Source organism: Cebus imitator, unplaced genomic scaffold, assembly GCF_001604975.1.
Source record: "Cebus imitator isolate Cc_AM_T3 unplaced genomic scaffold, Cebus_imitator-1.0 Scaffold111, whole genome shotgun sequence".
Lineage (NCBI taxonomy): Eukaryota > Metazoa > Chordata > Mammalia > Primates > Cebidae > Cebus > Cebus imitator.
Window position 1 is genome coordinate 2,213,208 of NW_016107426.1, and position 27,900 is coordinate 2,241,107.

The 27,900-nt window shown below is 39.6% G+C and overlaps 1 protein-coding gene across 6 annotated transcripts in view; it reads left to right on the forward strand.

Moving 5' to 3' along the window:
- Window positions 1-27,900, forward strand: part of MAP3K13 (mitogen-activated protein kinase kinase kinase 13) — a 186,953-nt gene that overhangs the window by 92,413 nt on the left and 66,640 nt on the right. For 2 of the 6 annotated variants that reach the window (XM_037741952.1, XM_037741953.1), the window contains one exon: window positions 474-663. The exons of the other annotated variants lie outside the window; for them this stretch is intronic. The gene's annotated coding sequence lies outside the window, so the exon portion shown is untranslated. The remainder of the gene's footprint in view (window positions 1-473; window positions 664-27,900) is intronic. 6 annotated transcript variants of the gene reach the window in all.

Sequence of the window (27,900 nt, forward strand, 5' to 3'; positions counted from 1 at the left end):
CCCATGCTAATGGATTGGAAGAATTAATATTGTTAAGAATGGCCGTATTACCCAAAGCAATCTACAGATTCAATGCAATCAATCCCTATCAAAATACCAATGCTGTTCTACACAGAAATAGAAAAAACAATTCTAAAATTTACACAGAACCACAAAAGACCCCGAATAGCCAAAGCAATATTGAACAAAAAGAACAAAGCTGGAGACGTCACACAATCGGACTCCAAAGTATACTACAAAGGCATAGTAACCAAAACAACATGGAATTGGCATAAAAACAGACACACAGACCACTGGACAGAATAGAAAACCCAGAAAGAAATTCATGTATTTATAGTCAACTGATTTTTGCCTGAAATTTTTTAGTTAGGGCAATAAAATTACTTTTTTCTCTATTACTCAAATTTTCAGAATACTGTTATATTGTTTTTTAAGTGTTAGACCTTAAAATTTGTGTTGTGTCATTCTTTCAGAGGTACCTCCTTTTTACTTCCTTGAGCAGCAGAGGCAGTACATTGTGGTTGAGGAATGCATCTTCTTAGGAAAGACCTTTTGGACATTAGTGTACGAGAGTATGTTCTCTGTGTTAAGCAAAATAAAAGTTGCTCTAAATGACAATATGAACATCTAAGAGTAATTCAGGATTACAGACCTCTAGTAAAGGTAAACTAGGTACTTAATAGGTACTCCTAGGACCATGCCTTGTAAATAATTGGTCTTGCTTAATCATAGCCTTCCAAATTTCTCTACACCTTCCCACTCTTTCAAAGGGGTTACAAGTTTGGCCTCTAAAGTGAGACAATAATAGTTGAGTCTTAGTGTTTCCATTTATTAGCTGCATGCCTTGGGTAAGTTATTTAAAGCCTCTAAGTTTCTCCTATGTATATAATAGGAATACTTACAGAACCGAACAGGGGTGAAATGAGATATGGTACATAAAGTCTGAGCATAATGCGTCACATATACTAAGCCCTGAATAAATGGTAGTTGCTAATATATGTTAGCTTCTTTCTTTTCATTTATTGTCTAACCATGTAGAAAAGACTGCCAGTTGATACCTGAGGCAAATTTAAAAAAAAAAGAAAGTAAAGAAAAAAAATGCAATAGTATTCTTGTCTGCAAGAATTCACAGTCTACTTGGAGAAATTGACACATACGTTATATTTTACTCAGACAGCAGTTCTCCAACTTTTTGGTCTCAGGACCAAAAAAAAAAATGAGAACCTCAAACCAAAGGGCTTTTATGTGAGTTCCATTGTCTATATTTACCATATTAGAAACTAAAACAAAAAATTTGTTAAGTATTAATGTATTTTTAAAATAACAAACCTATTATACAGTGACATAAAAAAATATTTTCTTTCATGAAAAAAAACTACAGTTTCCAAACGTTCACAATTTTTTGTGAGGAGAGTGGTATTGAGAAAAGAGGATTTTGCAAATGTCTTTAATGTCCAACTTAACAGATGATAGATGATAGCTAGATTCTCATGTCTGCTTCTGCTTTCAATCTGTTGTGATATCAATGGGTATATAGTGGCCACTGGGAAAATCCACTGTCTACTTGTGAGAGAATGTGATAAAAAGGAAAATAATATCTTATTATTATGTAAATAATTCACAGGCCCCTTAAAAGATCTCAGGGGTCCCTAGGAGTTCCCAGAGCATACTATAAGCACCATTGCGTAGGGTGTGAGTAATAGCTAATATCTCTGTTGGGTTTACTATGTGCCAGACACTGTTGACAGTGCTTTACATATTTAATCCTCACAACAGCTCTATGTGGTGGGCGCTGTGGTTATTATCTCTAGTTTCCAGATGAAACCAAAGCACAAAGAGAGTAAATTCATCAAGGTGGGGTCAACGTTCAGTTTCAGACTGTCTGGCTTCAGGGTCCAAACTCTTTTCTATGCCACTGCACTGCCTCCCTCTCCTTGGCAACTGAGTGCAATTTCATAGAGAAAATGACATTTTTCTTAAAGGCTACGCAAAGATAGAGGTTCTAATACACAACCCTTAGAGAACACTTGATTGTTACTCATTACAAAGCAGGATTTTACTCTTGTAAATGTTTTCAACCTTCACCCTTATCTCCTGAGTTTCTTTGCAATCACTTTACATTCAGAATATTTTCCTTTCTTATACCTGCATCAACAGTGCCATCCTACACATCCTAATCTGTCCAGGGTTCCTACCAATAGCTGCCAGTTACTGCAATTTCAGTGATAAAGCAGGATTTCCCCCTTCCTTTTTTTCTTATGATAAAATACCCGTAGCATAACATTTACAGTTTCAGCCATTTGAAGTGTACAGTTCAGCAGCATTAGGTACATTCACATTGTTTTGAAACCATCACCACCACCATCCATCCACAGAACTCTTCATTTTGTAAAACTGATACTCTGTACCTATTAACCAGAAACTCCCCATTCCCCCTTCCCCACACACCCTGAAAATAGAACAACCACCATTCTATTTTCTGTCTCTATGAACTTGAGTACTGTAAGTACCACATATAAATAAAATCATACGATATTTTCCTTTTGCACCTGGCTTATTTCACTTAGCGTAATGTCTTCAAGTCTTATCCACATTGTAGCATGTGCTGTCATTTCCCTCCTTTTAAAGGCTGAATAATACATACAGGATTTTGTTTGCTAAGAATAAACCATAAACACAGGACCTAAATAAACATCAGTTAATTTCAAAAAAATGAATATAAAATAGTATAAAGAAAGGAACACAGACCTCTAATGTATTGCTTCTGTGCCTTATTACAGTTACTATTTTCTACATTTATTCTAAAATTCATATTTCTTGGTTGAACATAAGAAGAATTAAACAGATTTTTTTTAATGGTTGAGCAACAGCTAGAACCCATCATGTCTACTATAGCTATTTCACGTAATTCTGACCTTCTTTTCCTTTTCTTGTGCTTTTTTCTGCTCCCAATCCCTTTTCCCTGTCATAAAGTAAAACAAAACTCTGTTTCATCTCTCCTAGGATGGCCATTAAGTGGAACTGTTCACAATTAAAAAGCAGATAGGTTAGATACCTATGAAATAAAAACCAAAATAAACTGAAGTACATTCTATTTAAGTATAACGTGTGTTTTTTGGGGGTGGAGGAGGTGAGCTCAGGTAGGTGGGGTGGGTCATAGTCCATGAGAAGGATTTTTATAGTAAAGTTTCTGTTATTTTCTTGAGACCATATAGAGAACTCAGCTTTCAGAATATGTTCTTGAATGACCTTTACATGCTGTGCTATGCCCTGGGGATGTAGTGGTAAACAATACGGGCTTGAACATGTTGGATATAAGATATAATTTATATATTGGATTATGGCCTAAAGAGTTCAAGGACTTACTCCAGATCATATGGTGGTTAAGTAAGGATTTCAGGATTCAAACTGAACATGGCACCTGCCTACACAGAGCTTGCAGACTAGCAGGGGAGATCATTAAAGAGCAATTATAATACAGCGTGATATGTGCTTTTAGAGGAGGGGGGAAGGGGCTGAGGGAATGCAGGCTCCAGAGGAGAACACAAGTGGAGCATCTAACCCAGACGAGAGGGAGGCTTCCTGAAGGAAGTGGTAACAGAGGTGAGCCCTGAAGAACGGGCAGGAATTGGGAGAAGAGAGGCATGCGGAGTGCGTTGCATGCAAAGTGGATTGCAAGTGCTTTATCCAGAGGTGAGAGAGAAGGCAGTGAATTCAGAGAACGGAAATGAATCTGACTGGTGAACTTCGGGTCAATGTCAAACATGGGGCTAGAGAAGCAAAATAGGCCTAGAGGGCTGCGCTTGTTCTGGGCGCAGGAGATTTTATGAAGTTGAGTGGTATGTTGTTCAGAATCACATGCTGAAGAAATGGTTATGGAGATCATGGAATAGGATAAAGAGACCATGGGCAAGGGTACAATTAGTGGGTTTTAAAATAATCTAGGCTGGCCGGGTGTGCTGGCTCATGCCTGTAATCCCAGCACTTTGGGACGCCAAGGTGGGTGGATCATCTGAGGTCAGGAGTTCGAGACCAGCCTGGCCAACGTGGTGAAACTCCATCCCTACAAAAAATACAAAAATTAGCTAGGCATGGTGGCAGGCACCTATTATTCCAGCTACTCAGGAGGCTGAGGCAGGAGAATCACTTGAACTCAGAAGGCTGAGGTTGCAGTGAGCCAAGATCACACCACTGCACTCCAGCCTGGGTGATGGAGTACAACTCTGCCTCAAAAAAAATAAATACAATAAAATAATCCAGGCAAAGATGGTAATAACCTGTACTAGAAGGGGTTATTGGGGTGGGGGGAAGTATGCAAATTTAAGAGATATTCAGAATGTTAAAGGATACTTTTTATAAGAGTAAAATAAGTCATACACACATAAAATGAGTTGCAGATTTTATTTAACTCATTAATCAATAAGGAAACCAGTAAGGTATTACAATAAAAATTCAAAGCGCACATGTGAATGTGTGCGCGAGCAGATGCACACACGCGCGCGCACACACACACGCACACTCACACACACACATATGTGCAATCGGGAATGCTGCAATGAATGTACAAGTAGGGGCAAAACCAGTCAATATGCACAGGGCAATAATCAATCGCATTCCACCAGAAGACACAATTCAGCTGCATTTCTATGGATAAGAAATAGTTGTATTTGCTGTATTTTAGAGTTGTAAATATCTTAAAAACAATGAAAGGCTCACAAAAAACTGAGAGTCGTGCCCTGGGCAAGAGTACTCGTCATCTTTTTTTACCTTAGGCAGAAAACCCAGTCACCTTTTCTGCCCATTTCAAAGTCTTTCCCAATTTTCCCTGACAAGAAGGTATCAGCAGGATTTTGGTGACTGATTGGATGTGATGATGGTTAGCAAGAAGGAATGAGAGAGAAAAGTCAAGTGTGGCCACTTATTCAAGGAGGTTGAGGGGGCATTTAGCCAAGATGTGGATGTTGGAACAGGAGGATACAAAGGGAAAGTTTTGGAGGCAAGGAAGAATGAGAGGTGGGGTCAGAGAAGAAGATGCCTAAAGAAATATTGTTGAGACTAAACACCAGAGGGGCTTACATCTTTGGTAGTAACGAAGGAGAACAGAATGTGATGCAAGATGGGATTAGCTGGCTACAGGCTTGAAAAATTATTCCCAGTAGTCCTCTGATTCATAGGTGTCAGCGGCCTCTCATTTAGAATTATTCATTTATCCTGTGTCCCTCTGGACATGAGTCCCTGAGTAGCTGCTTGCTTGAAGTAGAAACCTAAAAGAATTATGTTGATTAAGAAGGTGATTTTGAATTAACTAAGTTGATTTAATGAAAATAAACTCTGAGTATAGAGAACCATGTCTCAAGCTTCTTTCTCTGCCTGGGATGTTTGGCATAACATCCAGCAATTATATTTAGTACATATATAGAATGAAAGATGCGTATATTAGATTATGGCCTAAAGAGTTCAAGGTCTTACCCCAGATGGTGTAGTTACTTAAGTACTCCAAGGTTCAAAACCAGTCCTTAAGACTCTAGCGCTCAAGTTACTAGGATGGGGGAGTTAAATTCCAATGTCTCATGGACTTTTCAGCCTTCCATTTATTAGGATAGATTTTAAAAGTATTTCTTTATTTCTCATGTTTCCAGTAACCAAATATAACTGCAAAATGTGGATATACTCTTTCTAAGGAGAGGAAGCTTTCTTGAAAGACCTAATTTGAAATCAGATGGACTGAACAAGCAGTCTACTGACTGTGTAACATAAGAGAAGTTATTTAAACTCTCTGTACCTCAATTGTCTCATCTGTCAAATAATGATGATACTGACCTCCATGAAGATATAGAGATGAAATGAGATAAGGTATACAAAAATTTAAGTATAATAGATGACTTCATGGAGGTGATATTTTTGATTCTAAGGTGTAAAGTTTTTGCATGCTTACTTTATACCAAAATACACCTTTTTTTTTTTTGCAGATCATGGGATATATTTAATACTGATCTCCTTTGCTTAATTATTGATAAATCTAAATCTAGGTTTTTCAATATAATTTCTGCAGAAAGATTTTTGTTTCTTGATGCAGTTATCACTGGTTTCAAATACTTTGCTTTTCTCTCTTCCCAGTCTATTGACTTCTTTTTTCTTTCCACTACACCAAACTTCACCATTGCTTGCTTCCAGAACCACATCACCGTATTATAACTTAAGTGAGGTTTGTTTTGTTTGCTTCCCTTTATTATTTCTCAAATGCAACAGGCATTTCTAATTCAATATTATTATTATTTTTGAGATAGAGTTGTGCTCTGTCACTGAGGCTGGAGAGCAGTGGTACAATCTTGGCTCACTGTGACCTCTGCCTCCCATGTTCAAGTGATTCTCCTGCCTCAGCCTCCTGAATAGTTGGGATTACAGGCATGCATGCTCAGCGAATTTTTGTATTTTCAGTAGAGACGGGGTTTCACTATGTTGCCCAGGCTGGTCTTGAACTTCTGAGCTCAAAGCAATCTGCCCATCTCAGCCTCCCAAAGTGTTGGGATTACAGGCGTGAGCCACCATGCCTGACCCTAATTTAGCTTTTAAAAACACCATTACAATTTGAGATTATTATTGGTTTCCTTTTTTGGCCATTTCCTGAGTATATACAGATATACTGAAATCATAAATAGGTATATCCGGCTGGTGCGGCAGTCAGTATTCCTCAAGGAAAGATACCTGCTCTGTCCACCTTACACGGCCATTATGAGGCTCAAATGAAATTAAAATACGTGAAATTACTTTGGAAATACAACTCAATATGCAAATGTAAGATAGCAGTGATTATTATTATTTGCTGCCGTTTTGGTACATGTTCCTGAGGACGTAGGCCGATGGAGCACACCGGCTGTAGGGAGCATCTAGATGTCCCCAAATGAATGAGAGCTATGATCCTCTTCCCTCCTTCCCTTACTTTTTTCCAGCAGTCAGAAAGGTCGTTGATGTGGCAAAACCCTCTGCGCTCAGTTTGGAGTGACTAAAAGGCATGTAGACATTTTCATTGCTGGGTGTTGTGTTTGCAGAGTTCTTTACAGCACCCAGCAAGGCCTCCATGCTCAGCAACCTAACCCAAGACGAACGGTCTCATTAGCGAAGCAGTGACTTGTTGTACCTGTCATTGTTCTGTTAACATGACAGCAAACATTTTCTGTACCTAGAGGATGACGTTTCATCCCCTGCTTTCTCTATTAATTCTTGGTTTTTTTCATTGTCTTCAGAACCAATTCATAAGATGAGAGACTCTTACAATTGAAAGACATAGGAGAGGTCATTTGGTTCAATCCTCTTTACCAAAGCAAAAATCTTTTTGTACAATTTATCTGATAGATGTGCCCCACACTGAGCATTTCCAGTGATGGAGAGCTAATCAGTTGTGAGAGATCCTATTCCATTATTGGATTGTTCTAATTTCTTATATTCACAGAATGTTTTTCCTAATTGTTTATAGGACCTTAGAGATCATTCTGGTCCAATTCCTTCAGTTCGCAGATGAGGAAATTGAGGCCTGGAGAGGTTAAGTGACTTGCTCAAGGCCAAACAAATAATTTATGGCACAGCTGGGACCCCTGGTTCATGGTAATTTCTTTCAAAATCATTAAACTACAAAATTGCTGAATTCATAAATACTGAGTAGCATTAAATGCAATTATGCAGTATATAAATGCTTTAGTACATAGCATATTTTAGCACAGCAAATATGTTGCACTATAAACTTATTTCTATTTTGATGGAGAAAATGTGTCTATTTTGTTAATCATGTATGAAGATCTCCTTAAAGCTTTCTGAGAAACTCCCTTCTTTAAATAGGACTGTTTTTTTCTTTGCTTTCCTTTGTGGGGGGCAGAAAGAAGTAATCAGTCTGACCCTTATAATATATCTAAGAAGTCTTATTGTCAGAAGAGACACAAAAACACATTTCTCTGCCTGCTGTGAGGGCTGTGGGGTGGACCGCAGCCAGGGGCTTTTTTATATTCCTGTCAGGCATTGGTTCTCGGCCTGTCAGTGGCTGTGTAGAGGAGACTGGAGCGGAGCCTGCCCATATGCCAGGGAGACTTTGAAAGGTCGCCTGGTCTGCCCTGCCTCCTGGAAGGACTGCACATAAAGCGAATTGGCAACCTTTCTGTGCTGTGAAATTACTTGCTGGAAGCTTTAGGGTCCCCTGTGGGGTGGGGAGGGCTGATGGGAAGGGGGAGGACAGAACATTGACTGGCTGTGATGAGAGAACACTACAGACTCTGGGGGGGCGGGTTGAGGTACTGGACAGACTTGGCGGGGTGAGGAGAGGAACATTCGAAAGAGCGTGACCTAAAGAACTGACACAGCTATACTGTCTGTTCTGAGAAATAACCAAGAGCCTAAGAAAGGGAACCTGATACTGTCTTTGCATCTGTAAGCCAGTAGCCCTAATGCCTTTTTAGTTATAGATGTGAAAATACTCATTTAGGGTTTATCAGATGCATCAGAAAGAAAGACATTCCCCCTCCCCCCAAAAAATGTCAAACTTTTGATCTCATATTCTGTGAAGACAGACGAGCAGCCTCTTATTCCCCAAAATCAGAAAGAGTAATCTCTCTATTCCTATTTAATCTTGCTAGACTTAGTGCCTATATTAGAAGTACTTAGCACAGTTTGCCTTCATTTAGAACTAATTGTGTTTATGGTTACCTCCCCTACAAGATATTACCATATCCCCTGGCAGGTTAGACTTGAGTTCTGAAGAGCAGGGATTATTTCTTTCTTTTTTAAAAATGATGAAATATGTCAGGCATACTGAAACTTAAAGAAGATGCTACCTTTACACCTTTATAGCCCCATATGGCTTCTAAGAAACATGGTACCTCACATGTAGCAGGCACACAGGAAAGATTTGCTGAACTGTGGTACCGACTCCCTTCTTATGCACTCATTTCTTCCATCCCTTGCAGATTACGTCAAATCAGAATCATTTTCTCTGGAGGCCTGAGTGCTCAGAGTCAATGCAAATATACTCCGATATTCATGGAAATAATAGTTGGTCTGAAATGTCTTTGGAACAGTATCTAACAGTGTCCTAACTGTTGGTTGTCATTAGAACCAAGAGGTAGCCAAGTGTCCTATTCATTTGACTTTAAAGAAAGCAGTGAAACACTAAAGCTGTATATGGCTAATGGGAATATGGGTTTGGGCTTTGATGATAGTCGTTTGTTACTTACGTTCACCGTCACATCCTTTGCCCATCAGTGATTTACTGAGGAAACCAAAGTGTGGCTCTTGGAAGATAGAGGGTTTTGAAGAAAGGAACACTGTTGGGTTGAGGAAAGGATAGGAGGAGACTATGCGTGTGTCTGTCAGGGTTAGTGAGGGGAGCAAAATTAAACAAAGGAAAGTGATAAAATTACCCTTGAGAAAAAAATGCCGATCACCAAGCTGAGGATAACGTGGGTCCATCAAATCTGTAACTCTTCTGACCTGAGTCTAATAATGATATGAAGGCTTTTCCTGGTATCCATCTGTCTAACAATATTTGTAGTTCTTTGCCCCAGTTATAGTTGAGCTACTTCCTTATTTCTCTGCACTGCCTGATGGCGTGTAGGCAGGAATAAACCCTGGCTCATCACCTCCACCCTGCAGCCCCTCCGCCCTGCAGCCCCTCCGCCCTGCAGCCCCTCTGCTGGAGGTCCTGCCTCAATTAGTGGTAGCATCGAGTCCTCCACCCTAGAAAACCCTCTGTCCCCATCACATCCAGCCAGTCACTCTGTCCTGTTAATTCTGTCTCCTAGGTGTTGCCCAGATTCTTTCCATTCTCCCTGGAGCTCTTTCCACACCTCATTCGCCCTCTCTCCTCCGTTTTCTACCCTTAAACAGAATCATCTTTCAGATAGAATCATGTCACCTCCCTTCACCTCTCCAAAGTTCTCTGTCCATAAGAGAAAAAAAAAAAAAAAATCCCTCAATCCACCTTTCCAGGCCTACTTTCAACATCTCTCATCACCTCTCACCAGCCCTGCTGATGTTTGTCCAGTTCCCCAAACAAGCACGTGATTTCGTTCCCGCCTTCCTCGGTCTGCGAACACCCGCCCCTCTGACTGATGCTCTGCATGCCCCTTCCCTGTTCATCCTGGATGGGGATTTTCCCTTCTTTGTACTTCTGTAATTTGTACCCATCTCCCTTAGAGAGCGTCTCACATCACATGGCAATTATTTATTCATCCGTTTTTCCTCTAACAGACTCCTCTAGAGTGGGGGTCCACTGTTTTGTTCACCTTTGCGTCACCGTTATTGCTTAACACAGAGCCGGCACTGTAGGTGATGAACGCCGCATTTGTTGAGTCCGTGAGCAGAACAGAAAATATTTAAGTGACCACTTTCCTCAAAGAAATGGGAGTTTTTAGGTGTAGGCTTGTGATATCAGTGGCAAATCGGACGGGTGCTTTTCTCAGAGGGCTGTGATGAGAACTGATGTGAGGACATCGTTAAAAGTCCTTAATATTTTAGAAGACACGAAAGATCTAAGTTTTATGTATTTAAGCAGCATGCAAGGAAAAAACAGTTGTTTCAGCCCTTCTAACTATATCCTCTTTCTAAGAATGATCTCAAGTGCCTTATAAGGCTGTTTGGGAGGTTTTTTTTTTTTTGTAATTTTTTTATTGTTTCAATAAATTTTATTTTCCGCACCGTTTTTCTTCTTATTGGGATGATTCCTGGGCTTTTTTTTTTTCTTTTGTCTTCTTTTGATCTGCTAACACTATCTTTAACATCATTATATTTGGGAAATAGTCTAAAGCAGCCAAGCACTTAGCTTGCAGTAAGAGGCAGAAGAGAATCATTGGCCACGAGGGCACCTTGTTTGGGGGCTGTGCAAGTTTATACAAGCTCATGGTAGTGCAGGTAGGGTTGCTTCTTGCCAGGTGAACATCTCACCGTAGTTTTCATTTTGCGGTAAATAATATCACATGTTTGCAAGTTACCTAATTATAGATGACTCAGCCCGACCTACTGCTTGTTTTCTCTCACTTTATTTGCCCAGAGCTCTTTGAATCCTAAATTCTCCTCTAACTGCCAATATGTAAAGGGGGAGCATTTTCCCTATTATTTCCTGAATCGATGAGTTTGTTTGGGAGCAGGTGAGTGAGAGCTGCTTTTGAAAATCTGACAGCACTGTATCCTGCTGCTGTGGCAGATCCCCTCCCTGTCCGGGCTCAGGGCTGCCCTTGTCTTCCGTCCCCTCTATGGATGGTTGCACTGATAGATGGAATCTCCTCGGGGAGCTTCATGGATCGGCCTCTGTCCATTACCATGCAGCAGGATTGTGATTTACAGCCCCAGATGGTGACTCACTACCCCACCACTCCCTATTTACTTCAGTAAAGCGGCACAGTATTAACTATGAAATTGCTTCCCTCTTTTGAAAATAATTGATGTCATTTGCAAAGGGCTTTATATAAAAATAAATGTCTTATTAAAACATTTTAAAGAGTAAGGTTTCATCAGTATATGAAGAACATGATGCATTGTTATAAAAAATAAACAGCCACATGGTCAGACTCTGTGGTCAGACTTATTTTTCTTGGCACTTGCATGTGGAACTGAGGTTTTGAGGCACAATTTCTGGTTAGATTCCTGGATTTTCACAGGAGAGTGCAATTCTTTCTTCCTGGTCGATTGTTAAAGCTTAGGGAGCAACCTCTTGCCTGGAAACCCAGATTATTTGTATTCCAGGTTCCTGTCTGGAAGTAGAACCTATAATTTTTAGCTACTCAATATTCTTGAAAGCTTGAACGTGATAAATAATGCTCAAGGAAGAGCTCCTGCAGGAAATGCAATCCATCCCTTTCTGGATGAAATCAGATTTTCAAAGAATTATTTACTTGGACTCTCCTACTTACTGTAAGTCTTGCTTTTCTGGATATTGGGAATCTCACCTAGTAGGGAGAGGTCCTCTTAAAAACTGTCCCAGGAAAGATGTCACTGTATTTGCTGGGAGGCTATTGTTGAGGCTACTTTATCCTCATTTGGGGTATATCAATGAAAGAAAAGCCTCTCAGGCATTAGTACATACAAATTATTAGTAGTAGTAGTATCATAATTTATTGTCAGGGTTTTTTTTTGTTTTGTTTTTGTTTTTTACAAATTATTATTATCTTCTGGTTTTTGCTTTGGGTGGTTTTTTAAAAAACGTTTGTGTTTTCTTCTTCGCCTCTTTACCTATTACCATGTACCTCTTTGTCTGGAGTCCACGGGCTTTCTCCTAGTGTGTACTTTTTAAATTTAGCTCTAAGAAGTCAAGCTTATTATATCCAGTCTCATAATAAAATCATAATATTCTCATCTTTGAATTTTAGTATTTAGTTGTCTATGTTGTTCAATTCTTAAGAGCTCTAACATCTCCACAACGTGAACCACGGACAGCATTTATTAGGCTGTAGAGGCCAGATGATGCCTGGAAGTCTTGCTGTGTAATTTAATCCTGGGTGCTGTGTTGTTTGGCTCCACTGGACTCTGAGTGTGCATATATAATTATGTGCGCATGTGTAAAAAACCCAGCCCTGAAAGGAAAGAGAGGGAGGAACATCATTAGCAGAGATTAGATTTGTCTCTCCAGCTGGGCAATGTGCCTCTGAATTCCAAGGGCTTTCCCCAGTGTAAATTATTAGACTGACTCAGCTGCTATTCAATTCCCCCCTGGCTGAACTGCTTTTGCTAATGCTGTTAAGCTGTGGCTCAGGAGGCAGCATGTCCTGAGGTACTAGATATATCTGATGCATGCAAAAAGAAAACCCTCCCTCTTTCTCTTATTTAGAAGATACTGGTATAGAGTCTTCCCAAATCAAAAATAAAAGGCAAAACGGAGATAAAGAAAAACTGTGCCAAACCTCAGCTATGCATAGAGTGCTTTGGAAATTGTTAGTAGACTAAAATAATTCCTATCTCACTAAAGTAGATAGGTGTAATCTAATCAAAAGACTTTAATTCAGAGCAGTTGAGAGTATCTGACTTTAGATCTGCTGCTGTTCTGAAATTGCTGAAATCTAAACAAATTAACCCCACTCTGAACCAACATACATCTCCTTGATTGATTCAGGGCTGCCGAATGGTCTTGTCTGAAGCTCTTCAGTGGTAATACACTAACATTTATGAAAACTTGAACTTTCTAAATATAGCATGAAGCATAAGGCACAGGATAATGTATATCCTTATTAATTGGTTGAATAGAACTTATAGCGATAGTAAATGCTCTGTTTTAGTTTTGTTCCATTGACAATTAGGACTATGTGTATGTTGTACTAATGTAATTCAAAAAGACATGGTGAGGTGATGGATATGCTAATTAACTTGATTGTGGTAATCATCTCACAATGTATATATATCTCAAACCATCACACTGTACAATTTTTGTCCATTTATTTTTTACTGTAAATATCATTTTTATTTGTCAGTTATAGCTCAGTAAAGCTGTAAAACAAAAACAAAAAGACATGATAGCTTTCCTCTATAGTTTTATTACCTAAAATGGCCAACTTATATATACAGATAACCTAATGGCTGGTTTATCCATTGCAGGTCAGGAGAATAAATGAAATGCATAGATAATATAGAAGCTGTAATCAGGAAATTATTTTAAATCTTTCTTTAAAAAGTCACAGTTTTGTTATCAACTCTATTAACAAGTAGCAAAGCTTTCTGACCTAAGGTTTGCTTTCTTTCCTCCTCCTTCCTTTCGAGAAGATCCTGAAGAATAGGACTCAAACATAAAGACCAAGGACATCAGATAACAGTGGGGTCACTTAGTGATCCATTTTTAGGACTGTAAAATGCCCAGCACAGTGCCTAGGCACTCATCACGTTTACCTGCCGCTACCATCGTCATTAACATTATCCGCAGCAGTAGCAGCCAGACTTACACTCTGCATAAATAGTAGCCTAGCTAGTGCATGAGTTTAAGATTAAATACTGGAAATAGATGAGAGTTTATTACCTTATCTCTGATGAGCGAAGACTTTATAAAGAGGGGAAATTTTAAACACAAAAGATCAAGGAAGCAAAGCCTGTTTTCAGTAAGCAGAAAATAGGACGATAAGAACAGACAAGCGGTCAGCATTTCTCTAAGAGGGACTCCCCTGTGGTCCCCACTGCCAGTGAAGGCAGGGAGGAAAGACAAGTGGTGGAGACGGGATCAATTCTGGGGGCAAACTGGCAGCAAAATTTACACTTGAACATGAGAGCTGTTCTACCTGTAACAGGCTATGGAAACAGAATGAATTATCATTAAAAGTTTGGACCAGCTTCATGGGTATGTAACCTAGGCAGTTGCACAGGAACCCATACTTGGTTTAATTTTTTTTTTCCTGAGATGGAGTCTTGCTCTGTCACCCAGCCTGGAGTGCAGTGGTGTAATCTCGGCTCACTGCAACCTCCACCTCCTGGGTTCAAGTGAGTCTTCTGCCTCAGCCTCCCAAATAGCTGGGATTCTAGGCGCCTGCCACCATGCCCAGCTAATTTTAGTATTTTTAGTAGAGATGGGGTTTCACCATGTTGGCCAAGCTGGTCTTGAACTCCTGCCTCATGATCCACCCGCCCAGCCACCCAAAGTGTTGGGATTACAGGTTTGAGCCACTGCGCCCAGCTCCGTGCTTGGTTTAATACTCTGGTACCTCCATCTTGACATTCTTAATAGTTCTTAAACAAAGGGTCTATCATTTTTAGTTTGCACTGGCCTTGCAAATTTTGTAGCCCATCCTACTGGCAATGTATAAAATTGTAAGTTCTTAGTTGGTGTTCTCACTAGCAATGCATTTCAGTGCATTGAACATTTCTTGTGTTATGCCTCTTTTTGTTCTAAGGCCAACATACTTATTTCTACCTGACTACTGTTAGATTTGTAGAAGCAGCTCTGAAGAATGTGTCCCTGCCAATGAATGACTTAAGAGAAACTCAGCCTCAATTTCATGCCACCAAACAATGTTATTTTGCTAATAAGGCATATATGCATTATTTAATGTAATCACACACATTCAAAAACCACACATTTGCACATTCCAATTTCCGTGATCTTGAACAAAAGCTTTCTGATCATTGCGGAAGTAATGAGTAATGTTTTTTATGAGGTCAAATTCTTTTAATCAGAGAAAAGAGACTCGTTAGCCGGGCATTCAAAACCTTTTATGACGTGGTACCGCCCTATAGTTAGAGCCATGCTGACATTGCTCTCTATGCACCTTATGTTCCAGCTCTTCCAGACTCTTTGCTATTCTTGGAAAATGCCATTTATTTTCTTTCCCTCCATTCTTTTCTTTGCACAGTTCCCTTTGGCCAGAATGTATGTCTTCTTCCAAACAGCAACCTCATCTCTGCCCATCCTCCACTCGTTCTCTACTGGGGAACTCCTACTCTTTCTTCAAGGCCTCGCTTTGTTGCTCAAATGTCTCTTTTTCTGTGAAGCCTTCTCTGGTATTCTCAATCCTGGCTGCTGCTTCCCCTGCTGTGCCTATACTATGCTTGAAGGCTTAAGTCTGCCTTTCACTGTACTTGTTTACCTGTCTATCTGACACTAGTTTTTATGCTCCTTGAGGGTATGACTGTCTGACTGGGTTCTATTCCACCATCCATGGCCTCGTCACATGATGTCTGGCACATGCTCAATACATGTTTACTGAGTGAGGGAATTGGGAAGGCACTGAGTGTTAATTCCCTTAAATGAAACAGCTAGTTGACATCAGTTGATCTTGTTAGAAATACTTTCGACTTTTAGAATCATTTGCAAGAGAGAAATAATAAAAGTAGGGCTGTCAGTGGGAATGAGGTCCCCTAGAATTCTACCATGTCATGACCTTGGGCGAAAGAGCAGTAAGAGTTCAATATCAGAAGGGTTTAAAAGGACTGGGAGGTCCCAGAGTAGCCAGGAAAAATTACCTGAAACAGTTTGAAGTCAGAAAAACAGGAAGCCCAGGGTGCCACTTGACTCTCAATTTAGCCATTCCCAGCCGGCAATTTAGTTCCCAACTATTCTTTTTGTAGCGCCTTCCTTAATTAAATTGTACTGCCATGTCAAGAAAAGGCTTGAAATAAAGCCAGTAACATGGGAGGCATATTTAGAAGTATGCTAAGTACATTTTTATTCTAACACTTTAACTCTCAAACTAAATTGTAGCTGTTGTACAATTTAAGCCTGTTCTCTTGATTCTTTTGTCGAGTAAAGAGAGCAAGAAAGAGAGAATAAATCAGAATCTGAATCTGAATCTACTGGGATTAAAAAATAATCAGACTATTCTTTGAGCTTCTCTGTAACCATAGCCAAGCATGCCTTCTAATTTTGTCAGATGGGATTAGACATATGTGAGCTAAGGGAAAAAAACACTAATCCCGAAGCCTAGACTGTACAAAGTATTTGTAGATGGGTTAATTTTTAAGTTTCTGGTACTATTCCAGCCCTATTGTCATTTCAGTTATTATGTGAAGAAGGTTACGTAACAGGCTGTGTATAGGGGTTTTCTGATTTCCTCATAGGTACTTAATAATGATTTATTTTCATAAATTTTTGTGCTCAATTCGTTTTTGTCTTCTGAGGTTGAATGGATGCCCCATTCCAATACCCATCGTCACTAATGAACCTACTTGTTTTTATGCTGGATGAGTAAAAAGGGGCTCTGTGGAAAAAGCCTTTAACTGAAAGCTAGAAACCATAGAGTGGACAGGCTCATCGCAGAAGAGATGTGGGGTTTAGTCCCACAAGATTTTTATCCAGTAAAATAGGGTTTAAAAATTTATATTCAAAGCATGCCTGGAAAGAAAAGAAAATCCTAAAAGAGCAGTAGAAACTCTAAAGATTATATGGGAAGGACACTCTCACTTGATTTGCCTCAGTAAATGTTGGAAATTGTTCATGAGCTGATTATCTCTTTGTGACCTTCAGACAGAAATAAGGTTTCTTTTCTAAACCATTTTTTGCCACTGCCAGACCCTGGATCTTGAGCCTGAACCCACCTCCACCTTCTGGAGTGGGAATCCCTAAGGATGGCTTTCAGATTCTAAAGACATGTAACCCTGACTGTGCTAAAATCTTACCTCATTTTGTTGTCTAGACTTATGATTATTAATTTTCATTTGGAAACACCCAGAGGTACCTCTGTCTCAAAGGGTGCTAGAGGATCCTAATACAAAATGAACTCTGATACACACGAAATAGAACATTATAACTATAAAGCAGCGTGGCTGCATGTTAACAAAGTTTGCCGCACCATGCACAATTAAATGGACTTTGTCAAAGACATCTTAAGTGTCTTTGACAAAGTGTCAGGAAAAGTATCAGTGTCTAGAAGCTTGTTTATGTCATCTGGTGATTCTACCATTGCTTAGGACAGCGTGGGGACTTTAGCTTCGGAGTGCATTTTGCCAATTTCAGCATTGGAATTAAGGGGGGAAAAAGCTCGTGTGTTCCCTCTCCCCCATACCTTGCCCCTATTAATCAGTTCCCACACTTTGCCCCTATTATTTGGTTTCTGTCCTTATAGTGTTGTCTTTTCTATAAATGGATTTCATATCAATGGAATCATATAATATGTGGCCTTTTGTCTTTGCTCTTTTTAGATTTCCTCTTAGAATTTTGAGGGTTTTTCTTTTTTCTTTTTTTTTTTTTCTTTGAGTCAGGATTTTGCTTTGTTACACAGGCGGGAGTGAAGTGGCATGGTCATAGCTCACTGTAGCCTTGAGCTCCTGGGCTCAAGTGATCCTCCCACCTCAGCCTCCCAAAGTATTGGGATTACAGGTGTGAGCCACTTTTTTCTGCCTTTTATCTTGGTAGAGTTTTGTATGGGCAGAGCAGAGATAAAATGTTTATGTTCAAGCCATCATATTTAACTAGAAATCTTGTGTTTTAGGGGAAAAAATCAGAAAGTGGGAGTGTAGAGTGAAATCTTCCAATTTTGCAGTTGAAATCAAACTTATTTCAGGAGAGAAACCATTTGAAACTTTCAGAATCTTATTTATAGTAAGCACTCAATAAAATGCTAATTAGGCCGGGTGTAGTGGCTCACACCTGTAATCCCAACCTGTAATCCCCTTGAGAGGCCGAGCTGGGTGGATCACTTGAGGTCAGGAGTTTGAGACTAGCCTGGCCAACATGGTAAAACACCATCTCTACTAAAAATACAAAAATTAGCTGGGCGTGGTGGGGCCTGCCTGTAATCCCAGCTACTCAGGAGGCCGAGGCAAGAGAATTGCTTGAACTCAGGTGGTGTGGGTTGCCGTGAGCTGAGATCATGCCACTGCACTCCAGCCTGGACAACAGAGTGAGACTCTATCTCAAAAAAAAAAAAAACCAAGCTGATTCATTTGGTTTGCATCTATAACAACCCCAAAAGGGAGGTTTAGTATACTCTATGTACAAGTGAGGCAACTGGTATTCAGAATATTTACATAACTGTCAAAGCCTTCACGGCAGATAAGTGGCTAGGAATCAAACAAGGTATTTCTGATTTGAAAACCTGCATTCTTTGCAATTACATCACATCATAAGCTTAATGTAATAAACATGGGACAATCATTATTTATAATATGCCAGGCTTCATTACAGTCTGATTTATTACAGTCCTGGGGAGCCTTGCATTCATGAGAGGTTAGTCATGAAATTTACTCTGAGTGCTCTTTTTGGCCAACTCACTACCATGTTGGGCATCATCAGAAGGCATCTAACAATGAAATATATACATACACATATATATAGTCATATGTGTATGTGTATATATATATGTATATGCATGTATATGTATGAATATATGTGTGTGTGTGTATATATGTAGAGGTGGACTAAAGTTGGACATAGATCAGACAAGGGCAACTGAGATGATTCAAGGAATGTGTGTCTTGCCTTAGAATTGCAGACTGGAGGCCAGGCATGGTGGCTCACACCTGTAATCCCAGCACCTTGGGAGGCCGATGTGGGCAGATCACAAGGTCAGGAGTTCAAGACCAGCCTGGCCAATATGGTGAAACTCCATCTTTGCTAAAAATACAAAAATTAGCTGGGCATGGTGGTGTGCACCTGTAATCCCAGCTACTCAGGAGGCTGAGGCAGAAGAATCAGTTGAACCAGGGAGGTGGAGGTTGCAGTGAGCTTAGATCACACCACTGCATTCCAGCCTGGGTGAGAGTGAGAGAGCTTGTCTTGAAAAATTTAAAAAAAAAAAAAAATTGCAGACTAGAACTCTTAAGGTTCATCAGTGTTGAAAAACAAAGATTGATATTTATAAAATCATGATGTACAAATTCTGTAATTCTAGACATCAAGAACATCAATGGAAACTTGAAAGAATTTTGAGATAAAGTTTTTAAAGTGTTACTTTTAAATTTTGAAAAAGGTGCCGGCCACAGTGGCTCATGCCTGTAATCCCAGGACTTGGGGAATCTGAGATGAGTGAATTGCTTGAGCCCAGGAATTCGAGATCAGCCTGGGCCACAAAACGAGACCCCACAAAAAATACATAAATTAGCCAGGTGTGGTGGCGCATGCCTGTGGTCCCAGCTACTAGGGCAGCTGAGGTGGGAGGATTATCTGAGCCCAGGGAGGTTGAGCCTGCAGTGAGCGAGTGATTGCACCACTGCACTCCAGCCTAGGTGCCAGAGTGAGACCCTGTCTCAATAAATTAATTAAAATAACTTTTGAAAAAGCATTTTTCCCTTGATTCATTAATTCATAGGACCTTTTTTATTATGAGCTGGTTCCATGCTAGGTACTGGGAAAAAGTAATGACAGCTTCTACCCTCAATGAGCGTCTCATCTAGGGAAAGAAATATTCATGTTAAAGAGATCATTTGTGATATCATTGGTGAGAAAATAAAGGAATTATGGTTTGGTATAAAAATAAGCTTAATAGCTGGGCACAGTGGCTCACACCTGTAATCCCAGCACTTTGGCAGGCTGAGGCAGGTGGATCACTTGAGTCCAGGAGTTCAAGACCAGCCTGACCAACATGGTGAAAACCCATCTCTACTAAACAGACAAAAAAATTAGCCATGCATGGTGGCACATACCTGTTGTCCCAGCTACTCAGGAGGCCGAGGCAGGAAAATCGCTTGAACTCAGGAGGCAGAGGTCGCAGTGACCTGAGATCACGCCACCGCACTCCAGCCTGGGCTACAGAGTGAGACCCTGTCTCTAATAGAAATAAACTTAATATCCTTGATTATCAGTGAAGTACAAATCAAAACCACAATGAGATATCATCTCACCCATTAAAGTGGCTACTATCAAAAAGATAAAAACATAAATGCTGGCAAGGGTGCACTGTTGGTAGGAAGGTAAGGTAGTACAGCACTATGGAGAACAGTATGAAGGTTCCTCAGAAAACCACAAATAGAACTACCATATGGTCCAGCAATCCCACTACTATTTATCCGAAGGAAAAGGAACCAGTATACTGAAGAGCTATCTGCACTCCTCTGTTTATTGCAGGACTATTCATGATAGTCAAGGTATGGAATCAACCTGTGTCAGACAGTAGAAGAATGGGTAAAGAAAATGTGTTATATGTACGCAATTGAATACTCTTCAGCCATAAAAAAGAATTAAATCCTGTCATTTGCAGCAACGTAGATGAGCCTAGAGCAGTGGTCCCTGACTTCCTTGGCACCACAGACCAGTTTTGTGGAAGACAGTTTTTCCACAGACCAAGGATGTGGTGGATGGTGGGTGGGAATGGTTTGGGGATGAAACTGTCCCCCCTCAGATCATCAGGCATTAGTTAGAGTCTCGTAAGGTGCACACAACCTTATGAGAGCTCTCGAATGTGCACTTCACAATAGGGTTCACACTCCTATGAGAATCAAATTCTGCTGATCTGACAGGAGGCAGAGCTCAGGCGGTAATGCTTGCTGGCCTGCCACTTGGCTCCCGCTGTGCAGCCTGATTCCTAACAAACCACAAACTGGTACCAGTCTGTGGCCTGGGGACCCCTGGCCTAGAGGACATTATGTTAAGTGACATAAGCCAGTAACAGAAAGTTAAACACCGCATGTTCTCATTCATGCCCAGAAACTAAGGTTAAACTCATAGGAGTAAAGAGTGGAACAGAGGTTTCTAGAGGCTGGGAAGGAAAGATAGGAAGGGGTTTTTTAAAGGCTACAAAATTATAGCTAGATAGGAATAAATTCTGTAGCTATAGTGTCCCATAGCACTGTAGGATGACTATATTTAACAATAATATTTATTTTCAAATAGCTAGAACAGAGAATATTTTAATGTTTCCAATACAAAAATGATAAATGTTCAAGATGATGTATATGTTAATTACCTCGATCTGATCACTATGATTATATGTATTGAAACATCACTATGTATCCCCTAACAATGTACAATTATTATGTGTCAATTTTTAAAACTTAAAAAATAGTCCGGGCACAGTAGCTCACACCTGTAATCCCAACACTGGGAGGCAGAAGCAGGTGAATCACCTGAGGTCAGGAGTTTGAGACCAGCCTGGCCAACATGGAGAAACCCCGTCTCTACTAAAAATGCAAAAATTAGCCGGGCATTGTGGCGTGCACCTGTAATCCCAGCTACTTGGGAAGCTGAGGCAGGAGAATAACTTGAACCTGGGAGGCGGAGGTTGCAGTGAATCAAGATAGCGCCACTGCACTCCAGCCTGGGCGACAGAGTGAGACTGTCTCAGGAAAAAAAATAATAATAAGTTCAGCATATGAATAAGATTCTTTCATGGACTATTAAGAGAAGTTAAGTGATGTTTATGTTCTACCCATTCCTTTTGTAAATAGATGTCACAAAAAACAATGACTCCCTTTCAAAGCTATTGTTGGAAGCAAGTATTAGGTAAAGGGACCCTTGGTATTGCCTGGTTTCTTCAGGTAGAGTTGTCTTTTCTTGTCCTCCTCACTTTACGAGATGTCCTAACTGTGGATTATACCATGCTTCAAGAACAGCTGGACATTCTTACACATGAATTTGCAATCAGTTATCTAGAACCCAGAAAAAAAATCAGAAAATGAAGGGAGAAACATTTGCACATAGCCAGAATGTACGTCACGAAGCCATGTACAAAACCTCACAGTTTACTCATATGAAGAGTCATCAAGCCTTTGTACAAAATCTTTATACTGTTATTTTGCATACAGTTCTAACATATTTGGGTAAATGGTTTCCAAGCCTATGACAAATACTAACTACTAAGGCAGATTTACTGGACATACTACCTACGCAGGCAAATTTACTAAGAGCTATGAAATTGATGTTTAATTGATGTTTAATTAAGAGCTATGAAATTGGCATTTAATTAACTAATACCAGATATTGAAACAACAGAAAATTCAAATTAAGCAAACAAGTACAATAATAAAGTGATCATTAGCATTTCAGAAAGATTCTTCATTTTGCAAGTAGATTTACCAGTGATACTTCAAATAGTAATTTCTGTTAGTGATTTTTAAATGTTATTTTAAAAATGTGATTTATATGCAACTTTTCAGGAGCACCTATTCAAACCACGTGCACTTGTAATGAATTCAAATTACGATTCTTAAAGGGAGGCAGCTAAATATGTCTTTTTTTTGAGAGAGAGAGAGAGTCTCGTTCTGTCGCCCAGGCTGGAGTGCAGTGGCACGATCTCAGCTCACTGCAGCTTCCACCTCCCAGGTTCAAGCGATTCTCCTGCCTCGGCCTCCCAAGTAGCTGGGACTATAGGCGTGTGCCACCACATCTGGCTAATTTTTGTATTTTCAGTAGAGATAGGGTTCACTATGTTGGTCAGGCTGGTCTCGAACTCCTGACCTCAGGTGATCTGCTCATCTCAGCCTCCCAAAGTGCTGGGACTACAGGTGTGAGCTACCACACCTAACCTAAATATGTCTTTAAATTCTATCCTTTGTAATATTAGTTTTTGTATTGAGAGACTACATATTGTTTTCTATCACAAATAGTTTATTATTTTGCATTTATTTTTCTTTCCATTAGTACTGTCTTATATATTTATCATTGTTTTTTAGCACTTAGAATAAATAATTAATATTTATTGATGTTCTTCCTTGCCATCCTCATTTTGGACAGATGGGATTTATCTATGATTCTTTAGTAGTCTGCAAGTTTCAGCTATATATTGGGAGTAGAAATTGAAACTGCGCTCAATGAATAATTGAACAATGGGTATGGATTACACTCTAGCACAAAGTCAAATTCACATTCCAAAACAGTGACATAAGGCAAGTGAAAAATGGCCAGTCTTTGACAATTTCACATTTCCAGTGTTGATAAAGCTCAAAATGTTCTATCATACATTTTCTACAGAATCATCTTGATTGAATCACTACTTTAAAAAATTAAAACTCAAGACTACTTCTGTGAGCACAAACGACAGTAAGTCACAAGAAATGTAAAAGTCTGAAACAGTAGGATCGCTCACTAATTTGGCTTTAGGTACTTCTCTATTAAAATTTGACACTGGATCCAGTGTGAGGAGTGCTGTGTTCCTCCTGGAGTTTTTGTCCAGGATATCTGTAATAGCATCTCCTCTGAGAAGTGACACGTACTTCTGGTGATTTGGTAAAAACTTCTGTTCCCATTCAACTTTTCCTCCATCAGCCCTCCCGTAGGTTTCTGCCCTTCACCTGCACTACTCCTGTGATTAGAAGCTTCAAGGAATGATGGTGGCAGTAATCTAATTTCATTTTTAGATTCTCCACAAAGGAACCTGCTTAGATATTAAAAATCATTCCTCTGGCTCCTTTTAGATACCTGGCTGTGATCCCTTGGACAGTCTTTTAAAAGATAAAATCCCCAATTCAATTTGATCCTGATGAATCATTATTAGAATGAGCTATGCTTAAATCATTCACAAATATTACTAAACTGTGGTTGCAAACCTGTCATATTAAAGAAGGTAGTGGAGCACTGTGCATTTAGCAAATCCCCATGTATGAAGGGAAGCCACAATCTTGGTTAATCCTTATAACAGACCAATATGAATAAAGCACATAGAGCAATATCGTCCAATGGAACTTCCTGTAATGATGGAAATGTTCTTTTTTGTTCTTATGTTTAAAGCACTGTCCTATTTGGTTGCCACAAGCCACATGTGGCTACTGAACACCTAAAATGGACTAGTACAGCTGAGGAACTAAATCTTTATTTAATTTTAAGTTAAATAACTATATATAACTAGAAGCTACAGTATTTGACCATGCAAGTATAGAGTTTTAATGTTAAAAACAGAATGGGGCCAGGCACGGCAGTTCATGCCTGTAATCCCAGCACTGTGGGAGGCCAAGGCAGGTGGATCACCAGAGGCCAGGAGTTTGAGACCAGCCTGGCCAACATGGTGAGAGCCTATCTCTACCAAAAATGTAAAAATTAGCTGGGTGCGGCAGCACGTACCTGTACTCCCAGCTACTCTGGAAGCTGAGGCAAGAGAATCGTTTGAACCTGGGAGGCAGAGGTTGCAGTGAGCTGAGATGGTGCCACTGCACTCCAGCCTGGGGTACAGAGCCAGACTCCATCTCAAAAAACAAACAAACAAACCAAACAAACAGAATGGAGTAATCCCTACAGAAAGTGGTCATATTTAAGAATTCTCCAACTATCTCTAGTTATTGCTAAGAATTTGTACCTTCCATCCTAAGTTTAGAACCTAAGCTCGAGGTAAAATGTGAATCTATTCCATATTTTTCTGACCTAGACCTTTTTTGGTTAAACCAGAAGCCCATTATAATATCGAAAATACAGTGTTGTGGTTAAGGGGTTGGTCTTGGGCTCAGGCTCTAGAACTGGAGTGAAACTGGATTCAATTCCTGTCTTCACCACTTAGTAGCTGTGAGTCATTTGAACTGTCTGTGCCCCAAGTTTTCATCAATTATTATCAAGGGGTAATAATAGTACCTTTCCCAAAGGGTTGATGTGAGGATTAGAAAAGTTCCTCAGGATCAAACTGAATGTTTAGAGCAAGTTCACATAATCTCAATAGAGCTTATTAATATGTTACCGCGTTGCTATGTGTGTGTGTGTAAAGTCTTCTCATCCAAAAAGTGAATTGCACCATATTATATCAGGCCCTGCACCAGGTGCTGAGGCTAGATGGCAGGAAGAGAAAAAGGGCACGATACAGAGATCAACAATGTTTGATTCTACTCTTAGTAAACTCACAAATTTATGAGACTTAGCTGTTTATCTTGAAAAATAGAAGTCATGGCCCAGTCACTGGTCCCTCCAACCTGAACCATCTATGATTCTACCATCTTAAGGCCAGAAAAAGCAATGCAAGGATGGCAGAAGGACTCTTGATGGCATCTTGCCTGCCAAGTTTATGTAGGACTTGCCCAGGAACAGTGTGTAGAATCTGCAGCTTTGTGAGAACTTTCATATATATCACTGGAGTCGAAGTCTGTTACTGATGCTCTTCAACAGCCCTAAATATTAAACTGGCAATGAATTATTTGATTTTAATGTTACGTAGTATAAAAACAAGTACAGAATGTATTACGTATTCATATCTCTATTTATGTTTGACTGTCCAACAAAATCCAAATACTGACAATGAATTTACTAAGAAAAGAAAATTTTCATAATATAATTTCATTCAAAAGGATTTTTTGGCCAGGCATGGTAGCTCGTGCCTGTAATCCTAGCACTTTGGGACGCTGAGGTGGGAGTATTGCTTGAGGCCAGGAGTTCAAGATCAGCCTGGGCAATATAGAGAGATCCTGTCTCTACTCTAAAAAATTTTTTTCAAGATTTTTCCTCTTTTCTCACTTGCTTAGAGTCATGAAGCTTCTGAGAGCAGAGCCAGCCTATTCCTACTAAGCAGCACACTATCCATCACTTCCCAACTGACATATTTTTTATTTTTATTTGAAACAGGATCACTCTGTCTCCCAGGCTGGAGTGTAGTGGCGCGATCTCGGCTCACTGCAACCTGCCTCCCGGGTTCAGGAGATTCTCGTGCTTCAGCCTCCTGAGTAGCTGGGACTACAGGTGTGTGTCACCATGCCTGGCTAATATTTTAGTATTTTTAGTAGAGACGGGATTTTGTCAGTTGCCCAAGCTGGTCTTGAACCCCTGGGCTCAAGTGGTCTACCTGCTTCAGCCTCCCAAAGTACTGGAATTGCAGGTGTGAGCCACCATGCCCTGCCCTGGTCTAATTATTCTTATGTTTAAAGCATAAGCAGTGTTTTCCTAGAGATATTTTCTTGAATCAATATAATCATCTCCTAATTTAACATTGCAATATTAAAACCAGAGGAGTTAGTTTTTTCCTCCCAAATGCTAGAACTACATAGTATTGTCCCAAATGTGATATCCGTGTAGAACCTTCCTTTTTGTGTGTGCAAGTTAATTAAAACCTAGAATGTAAAAATAACTGCTGTAATTAAAGACAAAGGAAATGAAATATGACAAGGAAGTTGCATACATTTGGGATTTTTGTCTCCTATTTTCCATCTTGCTTTTACCCTTTTGACCTGGTACCTCACTGTTTATTGATTCTATGCACTTTCATGTATAATACCAAATGAATGTTACAAGCTCAGCTTGGCTCAGTTTCTATGTATATCAACCGGCTCCCTCTTCTTAGCTCTCTTTTCTCATCTTTTAACTTTCCTAAAGAAACGCTTACTTGGTCTTTCCCTTCCTCTTCTTTTTATTCTCCTTGATGTCACATATACATTGAGCATATTGACATTTATCTGTTTATTCTAGTTTTTCTAGTTAAAGATTTGCATAGCTAACAAATATTGAGGTAAATGTGTTATATATGCATCTACTCTTCTATGAGGTGGATTCTGTTGTTGCTGCTCATTATAGATGACAAAATTGAGGCTTAGATATAGTTACAGTCAGGTTAGTGATTAAGATTTGAATCCAGGTCTATCTCCCTCTAGTGCCTTCTCTCAAGCCTTAATATTACTCTCACTATGATGAAGTACATGTAAAGTTCTGAATATCAATTGTTTGAGAAATAACTTTAAAGGGTGTATTATAGCCCTTTTTTTTTTAATTTGAGACAGAGCCTTGCCGTGTTGTCCAGTCTGGAGTACAGTGGAGCGGTCATGGCTCAGTGCAGCTTAGACCCTCTGGGCTCAACTGAACCTCAGCCTATGGAGTAGTGGAGACTACAGGCACGTGCCACCATGCCCAGCTATTTTGTGTGTGTGTGTGTGTGTGTAGTAACAGGGTCTCACTGTGTTGCCCAGGCTAGTCTTGAACTCCTGGGCTCAAGCAATCCTCCTGCCTCAGCCTCCCAAAGTGCTAGGATTACAGGCATGAGCCACATGGCCCAGTTATAGCACAAATTCTTTAAAAATAATTTTAATTTTATTTTTTCTTTTAACTTTTAAGTTTAATAATAATTTTTAAGTCATTTCAATTGTCATTTCTTGTTCTCCTAAACTATATATCTTAGGAGAGTCATAGAATTCCAAAAAGAGAAGAAACAGTCACAAAATAAAAGGAAAAGAAAAGAAGGAAAGGAACTAGCATTTATTGAATGCTTACTATATACTTATTATTTTATCAGGGACCAACTCAACTACATAGTTCTACATACTCTGTAATCTTCCTTTAAAAAAAATAGGGTATTTCTTCATCTTCTGCTTTTCCATGGACAACTGTCTTACTCGTAGTTCCTAAAGATAACTGTTTACCAACAGTTGTCTTTGTGATCCTAAATGCAAGAGTTGTAGTGCCTTTGCATGTAATTCATTTGGACCTTAAAACTTGCAAATAATCATAAGACACTGACATATGTTCTTGTATCTTCATCTATTTGGGGTTCAGTTCTCTTAACCATGATAATTCTACCTTTTCTAGAATGAATGTGAATCTCATCAGTAGAAAAGGTAAAAACAAAACAGGAGTCATGAGCTTTTGTTTGCTCATTGTCACTTTTTTTTTTTTTTTTTTTT